The 18467-nt window shown below is 37.4% G+C and overlaps 1 long non-coding RNA gene across 7 annotated transcripts in view; it reads left to right on the forward strand.

Annotated features, from left to right (window-relative positions):
• Positions 1 to 5479, forward strand: part of LOC102158494 (uncharacterized) — a 241115-nt gene extending 235636 nt beyond the window's left edge. For all 7 annotated transcript variants that reach the window (XR_014813054.1, XR_014813058.1, XR_014813062.1 and 4 more), the window contains one exon: positions 1854 to 5479. This is a non-coding gene — a long non-coding RNA (uncharacterized LOC102158494). The remainder of the gene's footprint in view (positions 1 to 1853) is intronic.
• Positions 5480 to 18467: the final 12988 nt, after the last annotated feature.

Raw genomic sequence — 18467 nt, forward strand, 5'->3', positions numbered from 1 at the left:
GAGATACCTTAGAAATCTATACATAGAACTTCCATATGACCCCACAATCCCACTCTTGGGCATCTATCCGGACAAAACTCCACTTAAAAGAGACACATGCACCCGCATGTTCATTGCAGCACTATTCACAATAGCCAGGACGTGGAAACAACCCAAATGTCCATCGACAGATGAGTGGATTCGGAAGAGGTGGTATATATACACAATGGAATACTACTCAGCCATAAAAAAGGATGACATAATGCCATGTGCAGCAACATGGATGGAACTAGAGAATCTCATCCTGAGTGAAATGAGCCAGAAAGACAAAGACAAAGACAAATACCATATGATATCACTTATAACTGGAACCTAATATCCAGCACAAATGAACATCTCCTCAGAAAAGAAAATCATGGACTTGGAGAAGAGACTTGTGGCTGCCTGATGGGAGGGGGAGGGAGTGGGAGGGATCGGGAGCTTGGGCTTATCAGACACAACTTAGAATAGATTTACAAGGAGATCCTGCTGAATAGCATTGAGAACTATGTCTAGATACTCATGTTGCAACAGAAGAAAGGGTGGGGAAAAAAATGTAATTGCAATGTATACATGTAAGGATAACCTGACCCCCTTGCTGTACAGTGGGAAAATAAAAAAATAAAAAAACACGATTGTAAATTCTTTGAAACTCCTCTTATCAAGTGTACCTTGAGTCTGGGTGGGCTTGGGACTGTTTTATCCGTAAGTTGTTGTAGAGGTGATATTAACTTCTAAGGCTTTGTTATAAAAAGCCATGCAACTTTTACATGCTTATGAAACCCTGAGCCACCATAAAAGATATATGAATAACCTGAGGCTGTCATGCTAATATGCATTAGGATTCATTGATGGGTTTGATGGGACAACATGATATTTGTAAGACCATTGACAGGTAAATTAGTTAAAAAGCTATTGCAATATGTTTGAAGAAAAGTAATAAATTTTGGACTAGGAAAGTGTTACTTAGAATGTAGAGAATAAATGTGAAAACCATTCGGAATTACAATTTGTAAGAGGTGATTGATTAGATTTAAGGATGAGGGAAAATATCCCATTTGGATGCCTGGATTACTGGAATTGACATTTATAAAAGTTGGAACTTGGACAGAGAAGTACATGCTGTGTGGAAAGAGGATAAGTGTATCTTGGGACACATCCAGTTAGAGACAGATAACCCTCAGGTTCAGATTGGTACTAATTACCGTATATGTCAAAATTTCAGATGTTTTCTTTCACTAATGCCAATTCTGAATGAGTAGTGGTGGCTGTCTGGAAGGGTGAGTTAAGAAGAGTGATCTTAGCTTGATCAGTGATTGATATTTACCTAGAGCAAAGCCAAGGAGAATGATCATTTGCCTGATGTGTATTTGCCCACTTTGATAGTAATGGTAGGAAATGTCAAGATTTTGTGATATTGAAAGGTAATGATGATCAAATCAAGGTTCCATGGGGAGCAACAACATTTATCTATTTTGAAACCTTCTTATACTTTGTTGAGAATGATGAAATCTGAAAAAATATTCATATAACCCATCATTATTTATGGCATGATGCTCTGTGGGGACTGACCCACTATGACCCTGGATAACTATGAGAGCTGGCAGTGGTGAAGGAGTATCTTAGGCTTCCTGCTAAGTAAAAACAACAGGAAGAAGTAGAATCATGGAATTACAGGATTGGAAAACAATTTGGAGTTTGGTCATCCAGCCCTCTCATTTTACTGAGAAAGGAGATTGAAGCTTGAGAAGATGTGCCTTGCCTAAGATCACTTAGCTTTATAAGCTCTGCAATTGCTTTGAAATATCTGTAATAAATTTTTCTTCTTATGACAGAGCCAGTACTGGAAGCTAGCCTAACTGCACTGTGATGACATTGGCTTGTGATGAACTGGATCAGTTGCACATCAGAAAGAAATTACTGTGTAACTGCCCAGGGTGAATCAAGGATTCCTTCCACATTGAGGATATCTATTCCCACTCCTGGCATCATAAGCTGGTCTGCTGCTTGTTGTGGAGCCCAGAAGATACTTTCAAATTTTTAGGGAAGGATAATAGATGTTTGGGAGAGTTTCCAGAATGGTGGTTTCTGCAACATCTATAGCCTTAGAACTTAGGAAGAGCAAATACAAAATGTGTTTTTGCAAATGTTTTTCGTGGACTTAAGACCTAACCTGTTTAACAGATTTTCTTGCTTGAAAAACATGACTGGTTTTAGCTGACAAGTTAGATTTTATGAACTGATTGATCCCAGCTGCCAGTTGTCAAGGCCAAAGGATGTTCCACATTGGCAGTCCCCAAAGACCTTGAGTTGACTGGCTTAAAGTGTGGAAAGGAAGATTTGGGGGTGGAGAAAATAGAGTCCTATAAAGATAATATGATTTTGAAAGTATTTGAAATACAAAATATCCATTAGAACACAAAAAAAGTTAAAACAGTCTAAGCTTTATCCTGCTTTGTGGGTTGTTCTAATGCTTTCTAAGGTTGTAGGTGCCCTTATACAATTTTTATTTGCTTTTCATTGATTTTCTAATAATAGAACCCTATTCATATTTAGTGAAAAAAAGGAGGTATATACTTGACTGCTTCTGAGTTTGAATTATGTACTTTCTTAAGAATGTATAATATAGACTATGTTTTGAGTTCATGAAAGTATTCTTATTTTGACAAAAACATCAAGCATTTATGTCTTAAAAAAGATGTGGTGAGATCTGTAATTTAGATAGATTCTTGAGTGGTAAATGAGACAGTTGTTTGAAAGTTAATTTTTAGATTTTATTGTGAAATCTATGTTCATATTTGAACTCATTATTTTTTTTTAACAATGTCAGTAATGCTAATGATACTACCATTTATTTATGTTTATGCCTTATCTCCCATGATTTGTACCTATGTTTTTGAGTTGTAAAGACGAAACAAGCTAACTTATACAAACTACTTAGAATAGTGCTTGTTGCATAATTACTGATTAATGCTATTATATTTATAAATTATAGCAATGGAGAGGTAATGCTACAAATGTTATTGGTCAAGTATATAATAAAACTCTGAATAATTGCTGAAGTACAATTTAGCTAAATATGTCCACATGCTTAGTTCTTTAAACAGTAGAAAATATCATCCATGATTGGCCTAACTATATTAGGAGATTACACATATTTAATTTATGCATGTTGGCATATATACTCCTGACTGTGTTTTGTACTCAAAGTAGCCTTTTACTGGCTTTTATCTACGCACTGAGTTTCCAGAAGTAAAACTCCACTTTAACCATAAGCTTCCAAAACATCAATTAGATATCTGGTTATTTGGATTAGTGATATCTTCTTCCTTCCTGTTGCTTAGAGCGAGGTGGCTATTTTCTTTTAATTAAATCTGCATGGACCCATTAGAAGGAGAGTCAGACACTTTTGATATGGAATTAAATAAATAATGAGGGGCATTGTCAGTGCTACTAAACTAGTTACCTTAGGGGAGAGTATGAATGGCAACTGTACCTCAGTATTCCTTCACTCACATCAAAGACAAATTACCATTGAAAGGAAAATATTACCAAATCTACTGGACAATAAATAAAGAAACTGAATTATCTTGAGAACCACTCTCCAGAAGGTACCCTGTATTAACTGAGGTATAGCATATGTAAGTCAATTAATGGAAAAAATGGTTATTAAAAAGCTATAATCTGGATTTTATTATTTAAAACACAGCTGATGAAAGCAAAACTAATGATGAAATTTTTAGAAGTTTCATGACATAATCAAAGAGGTATTGGTTCAAACTATATCTTAGCCATTTTTTGACTTGTGACCCTAAACTTATTACAGACTTCTTTGTACCTCATCATGTAGTAGATAATAAATGCTGGGTAGTGATCATTTTAATTTTTGGAGCTGAGAAAGTTAAACTCAGAGAGTGTGACTAAGTATATTTTGTTATTTAAATATAATATCTAGACTCAGTTTAAACTTATTCTAGCAGAAAACTATATTTTTAGAACAGTCAAGGTAGTATTTTAAATCCCAAATTTCCTAGTCTCTGCTCCCCTCCCCACCTCCTCTCATCTCTCTGCCTGCCTCCACCCACATATATATTGATGGGATCACACACACACACACATTGGATAAGGGTATTGATAGGAAAAGGAAAATTAAACCAACTAATTATTGTCTCTTGGATAAATTACACAGTTATTTCTCGTAGGCTGTATCAGGAAAACCAGATGACTGCCCCACCCCTTCTAAAAATATTTTGTATAAGAAATAGCACAAAGAAACACATAGTAAATCTGAAACATAAAGATTGGATATTTAAAATGTGCTTGGTATTATGCTAACCAATTTATATTCAGCAACTTTTTCAAATTGATACTATTACTATGAATGTTTGTAAGATAAAGAAACTGAGTCTTAGATAAGTAAATTTCTACAGTCACAGAGCTATAAACTAGAGAATTAGGATTCAAACATAGGTTTTACTCTGTGCTATGTTTAGCCTTGCTAAATGATTGTTAGAGTGTATTAGGAGTTAGAAATTCAGAGAAAGAAGAAATCTGTAATCTGGAGTGGTCTGGGGAGTCTCAGTGTAGAAGATGTGAGGTCAGCTGTGTTCCAAAGGACAAATAGTAGGATATTTTATTTAGGAGGATGGCTGTAGGAAAAATATAAGTGTGCAAAGATTTACAATGTATTCTTGTGTTAATTCCTTGACCAGTGTGATTCAAGGAATGTTGTTTAGAAGCTGAGTGATCAGAGCTAAGATTTTCCCTTAAACAGCTCTTTTGAGGTACAATTGACATGTAATATACAACAGGAGTTCCCATTGTGGCTCAGTGGGTTAAGAACCCAATTAGTACCTATGAGGATGTGGTGTCGATCCCTGGCCTTGCTCAGTGGGCTAAGGATCTAGCATTGCTGTGGTGTAGGCTGGCACCTGCAGCTCTGATTTGACTTCTAGCTTGGGAACTTCCATATGCCACACCTGCAGCCCTAAAAAGATCCCACCCCACCAAATACAACAAATACTTAATGTGAACAGTCTGAAAGTTTTGAACATATGTGCATAACTGTGAAACCATCACTGTGATCAAGATAATGAACATATCCATCACTGACAAACCTTTCTTAGAGCAACTTTGTAATTTTTCCCTTCAAGTCCTTTTACCTCCCTAACTCTGGGTTTCCAGGCAACTACTAATATTTTATGTTTTCTGTCACTATACATTTGTGTGCATTTTTTTAGAACTTTAAAAACATTTTTGTCTGATTTCTTTCACTCAGGATAATTTTTCAGAGCTTTACCTATAAAGATGGGTTGTATCCATAGTTCATTATTTTTATGCCTAAGCAGTACTTCATTGAATGGTTATAGGATCATTTGTTTATCCATTCATCTTTTGATGAACATTTGGATTGCTTCTAGTTTTTAGCCATTGCAAATAAAGCTAGTATGTTTGTTAAAAATCTTTGTATGGATCTGTGCTTTCATTTCTCTTGGGTAAATAATTAGGAATGGAATTCTTGGATCATATGGTGTGAGTTGTTCAAAATTTTAAGAACTATTTTCCTAAGTGGTTGTACAATTTTACATTTCTACCAGCTGTGTGTGGGCATTCCTGTTTCTATTACTTGCTAACACTTGATGTGGTCATAAAATGAAAGGATAAGTGGAAGGCAGATAGAGACTCAGATGCACAGTTAAGAAATTAGGATTTTCAACAAAGACCTCTTAAAAGTTTTAAGAGTATGTGAGGGATAAAGATGTATGAGGTGATTTAGGAAGGTAAATCTCTTATAGTGTATGCAAGGTGGATTAGAATAGGGAAAGGCTGATAGTTGGGAATCCAGTTTAGGGTGGCTAAATAGGTGATAGCCTGAAATAGAGGCGTGAGAAGAAAAATATGTAAGTCAGGAATAGGGGTGAAAAGGTAAAGGAAGAGGCGGATGCAAGTGGAAGTTTGAAGGAAGAAATAATGAGATGTTTTATTTTGCCTTTATTTCTTATAGAACTGGAAAGAGGACTTCACTTGCACTTTTCTAGCTTGAGAATCTGAGACGAGTGATGTCATTAATAGTAACAGAAAAGTTGGAGGTATATTTTAGGGAAAGAATGAGAAAGAGAATGAGTGGGATTAGATATGTTGAATGTGAAGCGCATTCAACTCTAACCCATGAATCTTTTATTTTTATGTAGATATTTACACCCATTTTCAATTTCACATGAATTTTAGGTGGCCATATAAACACATACGAAAGGAACTTTGGGAATAAGTCAAAGTCTAGTGAGGTGGGGCAGGGAGGAAAAGAAGGCTGTAGAACTGGGCTGGGGGAATTTAAGGAGGGCTACAAAGTGGCTGTAGGAGCATATATTTAGGGAACTTACCCCCACAGAACTGTGAGTTCATGTTGGGAGGTATGAATGACCATTCCACAGGTAATTCACGGTTATTCCAAAAGACCATTTCAGGGATGGATTTGTTGAGAATCCTGTTCTGTTTGTGATTTTCATCATTTTCCAAGGTAGTTGACATGAACTATGTCAGTCTACATCCAATTCTGTCTTCTTTCTTGATTTTCCTCAAATCCCACCATTCTTGGTAATGACCTTGTTCATTTATCTGTGTCAGTGTTACCTTGGGATGTATAGCCAGAAACTTGATGCTGTTGTTGTATCTTTAAAAGGTGATTCCAGGATTCAAATCAGTAGTATTGCATTCAGTGTTATTGAGACTTACAGAAACATAATTTAGCTTTGGGTAAATTATGCTTTGGGCATTTTTTTTACTGCATTTCGAATTCATATTTAAATGGTTCATGACAAATAGAAGAAAACAGTCTCTTAGATTTTATGAGCGTGAATAATGATTTATGGGCTGTGGGCAAATTGTGTGTGGGAGTCAATATATGACATCCACTATGTTGCCATAGAACAGGTTCCTGTGAAGATGCCTTGAATGATCACAGTGATGTATATTTTGATGAGAACTTTCTACTCCAATCCCACCTACAATTAGCCACACATGCTGAGACCATTTAACTTCATCATGAAATAGTAATATAGTGATATTTCTTAACAGTTTATAAGAGAGAAAGTGTTTAAGTGTGATTTTTTAAAAATGAAAACACACTGTAATGATGCCTCAGGAGACATAATGAGTTATGTTGAATTCCTGCCAGTACATTCTAAAAGGGTTGGTTTAAATATAGTACTTTCTGTGGATTGAGACAAAACTAAAGTATTTTTTGTTGTTCTTCTTCCACTTTCTTTCTTTTAGATAGAATAATATTCTTTTCATCAGTATTAGCATTTCTTAAACACTCAGTATTTGTTACCTTGTGTTAGAATAAGATTTAACACAACTGGCGTTTATCTTCTGGTCCCAGTTTGTACATATGCCTTGTGCATGTCCTTAATGACCTTTGCTATGAGTAAAGGTATCCTTCTGATTTATATATTAACCACTTTAAATTCACTGCACATTAACATTTTGCACTCACTAATTAGATACTAGTCTATAGGATTATAGCATTGCAGGTGGCTTTGCTTGGGTACACATAACACAAAGCAGCATTATTAGGGTAACGATTTTTAGCAGATTTATTTAGTGAAGTTTGTCATTTTATAGTTCCACTTCAGTTTTGTCTTCATCCGCAAAAGCTTATAATTGAGTTCAATCATGAAAAGTGCCCAAAGCAGTAGCACATGATGGTTAGAATCATGGGCCTAGAATCAGACTGTATCACTGGAAGATGCTCCTTCAATGGATACTTTTTTAATTTGGGCATTTATTTATTTATTTACTGTCTTTTTAGGGCTGTACCCATGGCGTATGGAAGTTCCCAGGCTAGGGGTCGAAGTGGAGCTGTAGCTGCCGGCCTACACCACAGCTACAGTGAAACTAGTTCTGAGCCTCATTTGCGAGCTACACCGCAGCTCATGGCAACGCTGGATCCTTAATCCACTGCGCAAGGCCAGGGATTGAACCTTCATCCTCATGGATACTAGTCAGATTCTTTTCTGCTGAGCCACAACAGGAACTCCGAATTTTGGCAGTTATTTAACTGTGCTTTAGTTTCCTCAAACATTAAATGGTAATGAAATAGTAAATGTTTCAATAGGTTGTTGGGAATGACAGTGCCAGTACCAGAGGAAGTGGATGTTAGTAAATAATAACAACAAAAACAAATAAATGAGAATCTTAATCATCCAGCTCTGAGGCTTAATCACAGGTTTTCTTTCTGCCTGTAGGTGGGGCACCCATCCATTCAGGAACACACCCTGGTTAAGTTCTTCAACTTTCATGAAAGACTACCAATCAGTTATCTATTGCTATATAACAAGCTACCCCAAACTTTAGTGATAAAGCAACAGCACTGATTTTTAAAAGTCTCAGTTTCTGTGGTCAGGAATGCAGGAGTGGCTCTCATGTTTTGATAAGGATCTCTTGAAGACTTCTTCACTCATATGTCAGGTTCTGAGGACTGGGGACTCTAAAAGCTTGGGGCTGGAATAGTGAGGTCTCCTCAGACATTCTCTATGAATTTTCTTCATGTAATCTTTCTAATATGCCAGCTTTAGGGTAGCTAGACTTCTTGTTTCCTCTGAGCTCCCAAGATGTGTATCCTAGGGGAAAGAGAAAAAAAGGTGGAGACCATGTAATATTTCATGACAAGCCTGGGGAGCCAGTGTTCCTTTCAAACAATCTGTTGCCTGAAGCAGTTCTGAAGGTACTCCAGGTTCAAAGTGAGGGAGCATGGACCTCACTCCTTTATGGAGAAGTGTAAGCATCATACTACACTGTAAGAGAGAACATGGAAAATAAAGGATACCACAACTGCAAAGCCTCCTGGTACTTACTTATATGTTTGTCTAACATGAATAACTGACTTTTAATAATCTGATTTCAAATTCTCTGCTGCTCTATACTCATCAAAGCTTCAGTTGTGAGAAAATATTGAGGGAGAATTTTAAAAGTATCCTGCCTTTTGTCCCTTGATTAAGCTAGTTTCTCAAAGAACTCTGAGTCCATCTTGAAGTGCTTTACCTGATTTGACCTTGGACTTTAGACCACAGGCATACTTTGGAGGAGGCTATAAAAAATGGCCATGTAAAAATTACTGATGCTTGTTTTTTGTCTTTTTAGGGATGCACCTGCGGCATATGGAGGTTCCTAGGCTAGGGGTTGAATCAGAGCTATAGCCGCTGGCCTACACTACAGCCACAGCAACGCAGGATCCAAGTAGCATCTGTGACCTACACCACAGCTCATGGCAGTGCCGGATCCTTAACCCACTAAGCAATGCCAGGGATTGAATGTGTGTCCTCAGGGATGCTAGTCAGATTCATTTCTGCTGATCCATGATGGGAATTCCCAGAATTTCTGATGCATTAAATATAGAGATGCTTAATCCTCACTACCCCCTCTTCCACTAATGTTCCTCTTCTCAGTCCTTATAACCCACTGCCTTAAATTAGAAACCTGTGGGTCTTCTTTGACTTCATCCTTTACTTCATAGCAAATTTATCACCAAGTTTCCTTGGTTATGCCTTTTAAAATCTGTATCCTTTCTGCGTATACCTAGAAATGACTTTTTATTCAAGGAAATCAAAGACCATATTTGCTTTTAGTCTCTCATTTTATGATTAAAATTTGTGAGAAAAATGAAGGAAAAAGGAGCAGATTTTAGGTAGCATTTCTCGTTGATTTTTCTTAACAAATTTCTTAGGATTCTGAACCACAGGCATAGTAATCATTGGCTTGATGTAATTGTATTTTATGTGGAACAAATTAGCCATTATCTATCTTATTATCCCTGGAATTAAAAAAAAAGTCTCATATTTGCATATGAACTTTATTGATTGTGACTATAATTTTTGGACTGTGGTATATAAGGTTGATAAAATAATATTTCATAGTTCATAAGAGCACTAGCATTGATACATGCAAGGCTTATTTTTTTTTAATTTTCTTTATCTTCATTTTCTACTCTTGTCTCTCTCACTACTGTAGACAGCTATTCTAATGCATTCACTGTATATCCTTTTATTTTTATATATACACTTACTAAATCCTATTATTTCTTTGTATCCATGTATTTCATGTTTACATAAATGACATTGTGCTATAGATCTTATTTTTTTTTTTAATACTAAAAATTTCACTTGAGAGTATGTTTTTAAGATATATCCAGGTTGCTATGAGTAAATCTAGTCTGGGGATCTGACTATTGATATCTGAAACTGATTTTAAGATAGTATTTAACAAATACTCTACAAATTTGTGTCTGGTATTTTAACTGAATGTTTTTCTAATCATGGAATTAAAACATCAGCAATATCTGTTTATTCATTCTGACTATTTACCACCCTCTTGACAACTGACATGGGCAAAGGGAGGTCATTTTCCCCTTTGGCTTGTCTTGATGTGTGTTTGCTGGCTTTGATTAGCAGCACAGTGGAGCAATCTGAAAAAAATTAGTATCAATGGAATGCAAATCTTAGTGGTTTAAGAATCACTGTTAGTATACATAGCATGTCTGAAACTCTACATTCCTTTCCTGGCTGCATCTCCTTGTTCACTGTCTTTCCAAGGTTCTGTCAATAAAGTCCTAAGTAGTTGGCTACTTGCATGAGTTCTGGAAATCAAAAAGACTTTCAACTTTTAGACAGAAGGATCCTTCTGTTGACCTGATGAAAGTTTAGGTCTCGATGGGACCACACTGAAACAGATTAGAACCTTAGGTTGAAAATGAAATTTACTTACTGTTCATTTTAGTCTTAAGAGGAAGGATGTTACTTGTGTATGTTTGCATCCTACAGACAAATAAAGGAGGTATTACTTAAAGATTTTGTGGGTAGCATATGGGCAGAATCAAATGAAACAGTTTCTTTTTGGTTTTATACGTGGCAAAGCTTTACTAAAAATAGGTAGGAAATGCAGAGAAATGAGCATAGCTTTAGTATTGTGGACATGAATCAGTTGTTTGTTCATGACAGGCTTCTCTTTGCTTTGTGCCTTTTTTCTCCTTCCCTTCCTCTGCAGTTTTCCATGCCTTCCCTTTCCCCCCTCACTCTTCTGCTTGGCACTAAACTCTAGATAGCCATCAGTGAGGGATAGGTCAAGTTAGAATTGCTGATAAACACTGTCTTGCTGGCAAATAGAGAGCTGATGGAAAGGAGAGGGATCCTATGTTTTTACTAGTGTTCTTCTTACTCAGAAAGCATAAGGCCATTGACAAGTTAGGAAATGCACCTCCCCTCCTCCTCTCTTGCCAGGAAAAACACAACCTTTGGAGAATAGGGGCATAAGAAACTACTTGTGTAAGGCCTTTCTGTGCCTGCTGGCACTTGAAGTCACCATTGCTGTGGTTAGTTTTGCAGCTCATTCTTGGTCTTCGTGCGCGTGACTGGTCTGATTCATCTTTCATTACTCCAGGGTTAAACAGCTTAGGAGGATTCGAGTATAAAAAAATTTCTTCTGAGATTGCTGAGAGATCTTTCCTTCTTGAACTGAAGCAGAAAAAACTTGATGGCTTTCGAACTTGAATGGTACCCCCACTGTATAGTAGCAGCCTTGTTTTACCAAAACTACAGCAAAAACGACCACCCCAATGAAACAGCAGCAATTTGGAAGTGGAGGTGTAAGTTTAGTTTGCTTTCAGTTAAATTTATATTGTCACTTTTAAAAGAATAGGTTTTATGATATCTTTGTGTGAACCATGCTTAGAAATGGGCTCTTTCTCAGGTCAAGACAGAAAGATTTTTCCCTCCTTAGGAAAAGCAATACAAAGCTAATATGAACATTCACATTCTTTTAAACAATCAAAATCACCCATTGATCGGAATTTTTAACCCTCTAATTTTATAACAAATAGGCAAAAGGATAATAAGTGCATATCAATGATAACTTTGATAAACCCTCATAACTTATAACCTGATGTCAGTGCAGCTCTGCCTATATTTCTTAACCTCTGACTTTTAGAATTATAGAACCAAAGTAACTGATTCTCAAAAGTATGACCTTAAGAACCATAGGTATCTGAATCAACAAATAGAGATTAAATTATTTTCTCCATGCTGTATTTAACAAATCAAGAAAATAGACTAATGTATTTATAAACATTTTTGATCCTGAGGGTTGAAATACCAAGGATTTTTCTATTCAATTGTGACTTGACCAGAAAATCCAGTGACCTATAACATACCCTTTCCTGAGAATTCCAGTCAGTTGTGGTTTTGGAGTCTTTATATAGGGTTCACGTTGCGTGAGCCATGTGGGATCATATTGAACAGTCATATCCTCATACATTAGGGAAGCTAAGTCTAAGACACTAATTTAGTTTTCCAAAGGTGAGTTGAGATTAAACTTCTGCTTTTGGAATCAGACCCATATGTGTATTAACACCATCAGGATTCAGTTCTCCCTTCCCCCATCATCCAGCACAAGGGAAATACCTAATCTACCCCAAATTTAAGCTCTTTGACCTCCTTTTTCCAGGATTCTAGATTTTCTCTTATTAGATTAGCTACTTTCTATAGGGATATTAAACCCTTAAAGAAGGTTGTATTTGAAGCCCATTACAGGATAATGTTCCAAGAAAATTGTTCTTTTGAAGTATGATTTGAAATGCATGTTCCTTATTAATACAGGCAGCAGGAAGGCAGGAGGCCCGTCTCTGAAAAGGACTTGTTATGAGCTGGGAAAGCTGCTTGAATCCTCAGCATGGATGTACAGAGTTAAAAGCAAAGCTAGGCAAGAAATGAGATCAAGCCTGGAATTATGTATCTGTTAGTAATTTCAGATCCACATGACTAGAGCAACAGCAACAGCTTGTTCTTTAGCAGTTTTTTTTTAAAGACTAATCAGTGTAAAGTTGAAACAGGATTTTAACTTCTGATTTTTATACTAATGTCAAGATTTTTCTTCTTCCTAAATTTAGCCATGCAGATATCCCTGTGAAATACTTGAGTCAGAACACAACTAGCTATTTTCACATATCATCAGATTCTCTCCTCAGCATGAAAAAACAACAGAGAGAAGGAAAGAATTCCTTTGGGGACAGAGCATGCTTTGTAGGTTTTTTTTTTTTTTTTTTTTTTTTAATTGAAAAAGTTATCCAGGCAGAACTTGGTTGTCAGTAAAGATGTTTGTTTTGGTTGGCAATCAGCATGTTTAGTCTGAGAGGCAGGGACTTTGGGCTCTGAAGGTGCATTATCTCCAAACTGAGAGAGAGCAAAGAAACTAGGGGAACAAGGCAGTGATGGCTTCAGGTCTGTTGCCCAGAGTCAGTCTGATTTTTACTTAACTAGAATTTGTTTTGAGTGTGAAATGGTACATGTTTTTCCGTATATGCACTTGTATCTAGACCTATGTTTACAAGTAGTGCTTGGGGTCGAGGTGGCAACAGGGAATAACATAGCTGTTCTTTTGGAAGCTGTCAGTTTGTTTATCAAAGGGGAGAATGGGATAAATCCAAAGGACTTTGGAGAAACCCCTTCAGCTTTTTCATTGTTACTTTCTATGCCTTGTTTCTTCCATACTTCACTCCATTTGACAAATATTTATTTAATTTTTGAAACTCAACATAGAGATTAAGTGGGGTTTCCCCTAGAGGTAATTTCTAAATTAGCAGCAGGGGAAAAAAGGGTAAAAAGTTATTCTGATAATTCTTTTGGCTCAGTTTTCTGTGGGAAATGGGGATATCTTCTATCTCTCTTTTTGGTTGTGAATCTACCTCACTGAAAGGAAGAAGGGAGATAGAAATTTTGTGTTTAGGGGAGTGAATAAGATCAGGGAAGGGGAGGAGGTCTCTGGAAGAAGAAAGATGGTGTACTTATTGGACCAGAGCCTGGGTGGGTCTGGGCACTCAGAAGCATGCTGGGGGGAAGCAGTTATGATGTTCAGAGTGAGCTTATTTGAAGTTTAGCTAAAGAATTGACTCAAAATTGGTATTAAAAATTGTTGAGAAGAAGTTCGTTCAGAAACACAGCAGGGAAGGATCTGACCTGCTGCCTTCAATGAGCAGGTAGAGGATGTCATCAGAGGGTGGATCACGTGAAGATGTTTTTAAATATAGCACTGAAAATCACTAAAAAGATTTGTGCTTCCTGTACTCATTATTTAAAAACTAAAATAGCAATAAGTCATAAAACACAAAACTTACATTAGTTCTGGAAGTGAAATTATTTTTTTCTTTAGTTTTTTTGGATAAGTTTATAGAAAATAAACATTAGTTTTGTGTGCCCCTACCTTGCTGGTATCCTGATCATGTGCATAGTCTATCTGTTGGGTATTAATACAGTGACACTCTCGGTCCTGAAACCAAAGTTGGGTTAGCAGAGACAGTCATCCCCAAGCCACCTAGATTCATGAGTATTCATCACAGAGATGGCTGTCTTAGATTGCAATCCCCAAACTGTTGTCTTTAGGATCATCTCCCACGTAAATTACTTGCATTCATACCCTTAAATCGGGGTCAGCTTCTGGAAGAATGCAACATTAGACAGTTTGTACCAGAAGTGGGGTCCTAGGAGGCAGACCCTGGGATTAGATCACTGATTTGCCAATTAGAGACAAGGACTTCATTGCTGAGGATGAGGGTGCTGTCAAGAATTCTTGATGATCTGTAATACCAGTTATTAATACTATTACCTGTGGTGGATTGAGATGAGGTATAGGTAAAGAGGGGATGCACTGGCTCATGCAGTAACTCTCTACTTGAACTGTATAGGGCAGTGATAATTATAAGACTTATATGGTTGGGTAGCTGTTGTTAAGGGTCATGGAAGTCCTGAAGGAAGAGTACAATAGGCTCAGCTCAACCAAATATTGTTTTCAGATATATTGTGAACCCAATTTTCCATGATAACTTTAAAAGAGACCCACATCTCCAGCAGCCATAAAACAGACTGTGCTAAGAACCAGGTCCAGGATTTGATTGTAAGAATAGAGAAATTACAAAGGAAGCTGAATTCATACCCCTGGTACCTCTCTTACATTTAAGAATAAGACTTTGATTGGAAATATATAGAAGCCTAAAATCTGGGATTAGCACAATTAGGTGACTGGGCTTGGAAATCCAGGGCCTTAGATTTTCCTTGTACCTCTAGGCCAGAAGTTGCTCTCTCTCCTGTGTTAAAAGAGAATACATAGGCTCTTACTGCCTAGAAACTACTAACAGAGGGTATAAGGTAGATATCTTTCAAGATGATGATGATCCTTCACAGGCTAAGCCCGTTTCTCTTCCTGTGGCTTCTCATAGCATAGATCAGTAATAGGAGTCTGTCTTAGAGAAAAATTACTATGCTATGAGATGAAAGGAATTATCCACCAAAAACTGCTGGATTTAACTAAGTCACCTTCAGAAACTTGGAGTACATACACAGGGAATAAATCTTGAAGGTGCTCAAGCAAGAACAACAGAATATAATATTGAATAGAAGAGAGTTTATTTAAATAGGGGAACTCTCCCATAACTCTGGATTTTATATCCTGGCATGGACACCTGGTACTGGTTCTGATTCTCTTCTGGCATGTTTCCATGAAACTTGAAAACACCTGTGATGTACAGTAAGTGAGGTGGAGATGTGAGATGTCTTCACAGAGTACTACAGATAAAATGAGAGGTCTAGAGAGGTGGGCATATTAGAGTAGATGTAATATGGAAGACCAGAGATCCATAAACTTACTATTCGGTGAGGGTTAGTGATGGCTTCATTCACTTAAGTGAAAAGGAATGTGTTAGTGGGGGTAGGGTGGGCTACCAGCATCATCAGAAGCTCAGTGGAGCTGTCCTGTGTAGACCAGCATTGATAATAAAGGAGATGCTGCTAAGGAGCTTGGCTCTCTTATGTTACTGATGATGGTTTGATTCTGGAATGGCAAAGGTTAGGTATTGGCACTTAACTGTCAGAGGTAAGGCAGGCATTAATGCCATGATGGGCCGATCTCAAGGCTAGATTGGCAATGAGGGGACCTTGATCCTCAGGTATCTGTGGAAATGGCTAATAGCCCATACTCTTGCTAGGAGTGAGATAGATGGACAGCCAACAAGAGCATTGCTTGCCTTGTATAATAAAACAGACAGACAAACTGTAGTTTAACATGTGAATGATCTTACCTACTGTAGTGGAAAATTATAGTCCCTTCATTTTGACCCAGTTTTCAGACCCAAGGCCTTTTACACAAGTTGAAGGGGATGCTAAAGCCCTTCAAGGAAATATCCTGCAGTGTCACAGTAAGGATATGAAGTAGATATTCCCACATTTTTCCTCAAAGGAATGTAGCCATTAGCCAGAATAATTGTACACCAGGAAAAGGGGAAGGCAGTAGAACACAATTCAGAAGATCACCCTTCCTTATACCAATTGTCAGTTCAGGGTTTACCCAGACCACTTTCAGTTTCAATAATTTGCTGGAAGAACTCATTGAGCTCAGTGAAAGCTATTATACTCACAGTTATAGTTTTATTACAGGAGAATAAATACAGTATTATAATATAGATTTAGGTTTATTATAGGGAAAGGACACATTAAAATCAGCTATTGGAAGAAATGTATCAGAGAAAGTCCAGGAGGAGTTCAAACAGAGGTTCCAGGTGTTCTGTCTTTGTGCCCATTAGTCATGGACAGTATTAACTCCTCTTGGCAAAGTTGTATAACAATTTGGAATATTTCCAACCAGAGAGGTTTACCTGAGCTTTCATACATGGAGTCTTTGTTGTGGTTTCATGGTTAACAGCCCATGTGATTGACCTCAGTCTCTAGCTCCTCTGGAGGTTGAGCTGACACAAACCCCCATTATAAACCACACTTGTTAGATTGGTATGGCCCAAGGCCCTTATTTAAACAGAGATACTCCTATGAGGTACGATCTTCCAAAGGCTTAGAGATTACTTCTTAGAAGGCAAAGACAAGGGCCAGATCTCTCTTTGGGCAAAGTTAGGTACGTTACTGCATAGAAAGTATTCCATCACTAAGAAAGAGGCCCAGTGCATAATATACCACAATAGGAAATGGTGCCTCAGTCTAATTATTGGCTATGTTGGAAGGCTACAGGTTTTGATTGAGACTCAGAGACTCCTACCCATAAGCTGTCAAAAGAAGAAAAATTCTGGGCCTGGTTCATAATTAGATTATTTTGTTATGTTGTTGCAAACCAAAAATGAAGTATTGTTATCTGATAGCCCTTTGTGAGTGGTCCTCAAAGACAGTGATGAGGGCAAGTCCTCCAAGAGGGTATGTATCTTTGCGCAGTAAACTTGGTCATTAAAAAAGTATGGGCTGTAGACATTCAGGAGGACTTATGGGAGTGGGCACAAAATATGTGGATCTGTATGTTTTACATGAGTCTCATCCTTAAGCATCTATTTTAGCAGAGGTCAGGCAGACTGTCTTCAGTCAAACTGGTGCTTCTTGCACAATGGACTTGTTAATGGCATAGTCATAGGACCAGTAATGAAAGATAGGCATTAGGTCCAATAGGATTACACTCCTCACCACGATTATTTTAGCTGCTATAACTGTCGAATGCCTGACCTGTCAGCAGTGAATGCTGAATTTTCAGTATTTGCAATATGTGTTTCTGTCTCTGTAACTTCAGCCTATGGTGAATTAGAGATTCTGGTACCTGGTTAGGTATGCTTCATCTAAGGGACACAGTGAGGTTTCCACAGACCTAAAGCTACAGCTATTGACTTGTAATTTTGGGCTTTTTGTGCTGGTAAATCATCAAAGAAAGGAGATACTATACTGCCAGGAGTAATGACTCTGATTATCATGAAGAGATAAGATTCCCACTACATAATTGGAGAAGAGAGAAGTATGTCTGGAACAGAAGATTGACTGTAGTACCTCTTGGTGCTTCTATGACTGGTGATAACCATGAATGTGCAATAGCATCAGACATGGCCTGGCTAGGACCTGGTGGCTGGAATTCATTCCCCCAGGAATGAAGATATGGCTAACCCACTGAGTGCGGAAATTAGATGAGCAAAATTAGAAATTGTGACTTGTTCCACCTTGAAGAATTAGGAACAGGAGAGTGAGAAATGAACAAATGACACGAATAGATCTCAGGGGTGCAAGGAGCATTCTATGGCAGATACTTTCAGTGCCCTGGCTGTATTTTCTCACTATTTTCATACATTCTGATGGTTTTCTGATGGTTTCCTGATGTAAGCATCTCTCATTCTTTGCCTGAATCTTTTTTTGATCATGGGTGTGATTGGGTCATGCCATTGGGGAAATGAGACTAAAAGTGCTGAGGAACTACATCCTAGGACAATCGTTGGCCATCATTCTGATGTTTTTTCCTAAAGCAATGAAAAGGCATAGTTTTTATGTAAAATTTTGTGAATATTAAGTGTTGGCAACTAATCTCCACTTATAAAAACTCCATAGAGGTCTTCTGTGGGACTTAGCACAGGAAACTTGCCATTTGCAACCTCTGAT

This window comes from Sus scrofa, chromosome 8, assembly GCF_054392235.1.
Source record: "Sus scrofa isolate SSC_HxYL_T2T_F1_AM1 chromosome 8, Sscrofa_HxYL_maternal_Yorkshire_Landrace_v2.0, whole genome shotgun sequence".
In the NCBI taxonomy this organism is placed as follows: domain Eukaryota; kingdom Metazoa; phylum Chordata; class Mammalia; order Artiodactyla; family Suidae; genus Sus; species Sus scrofa.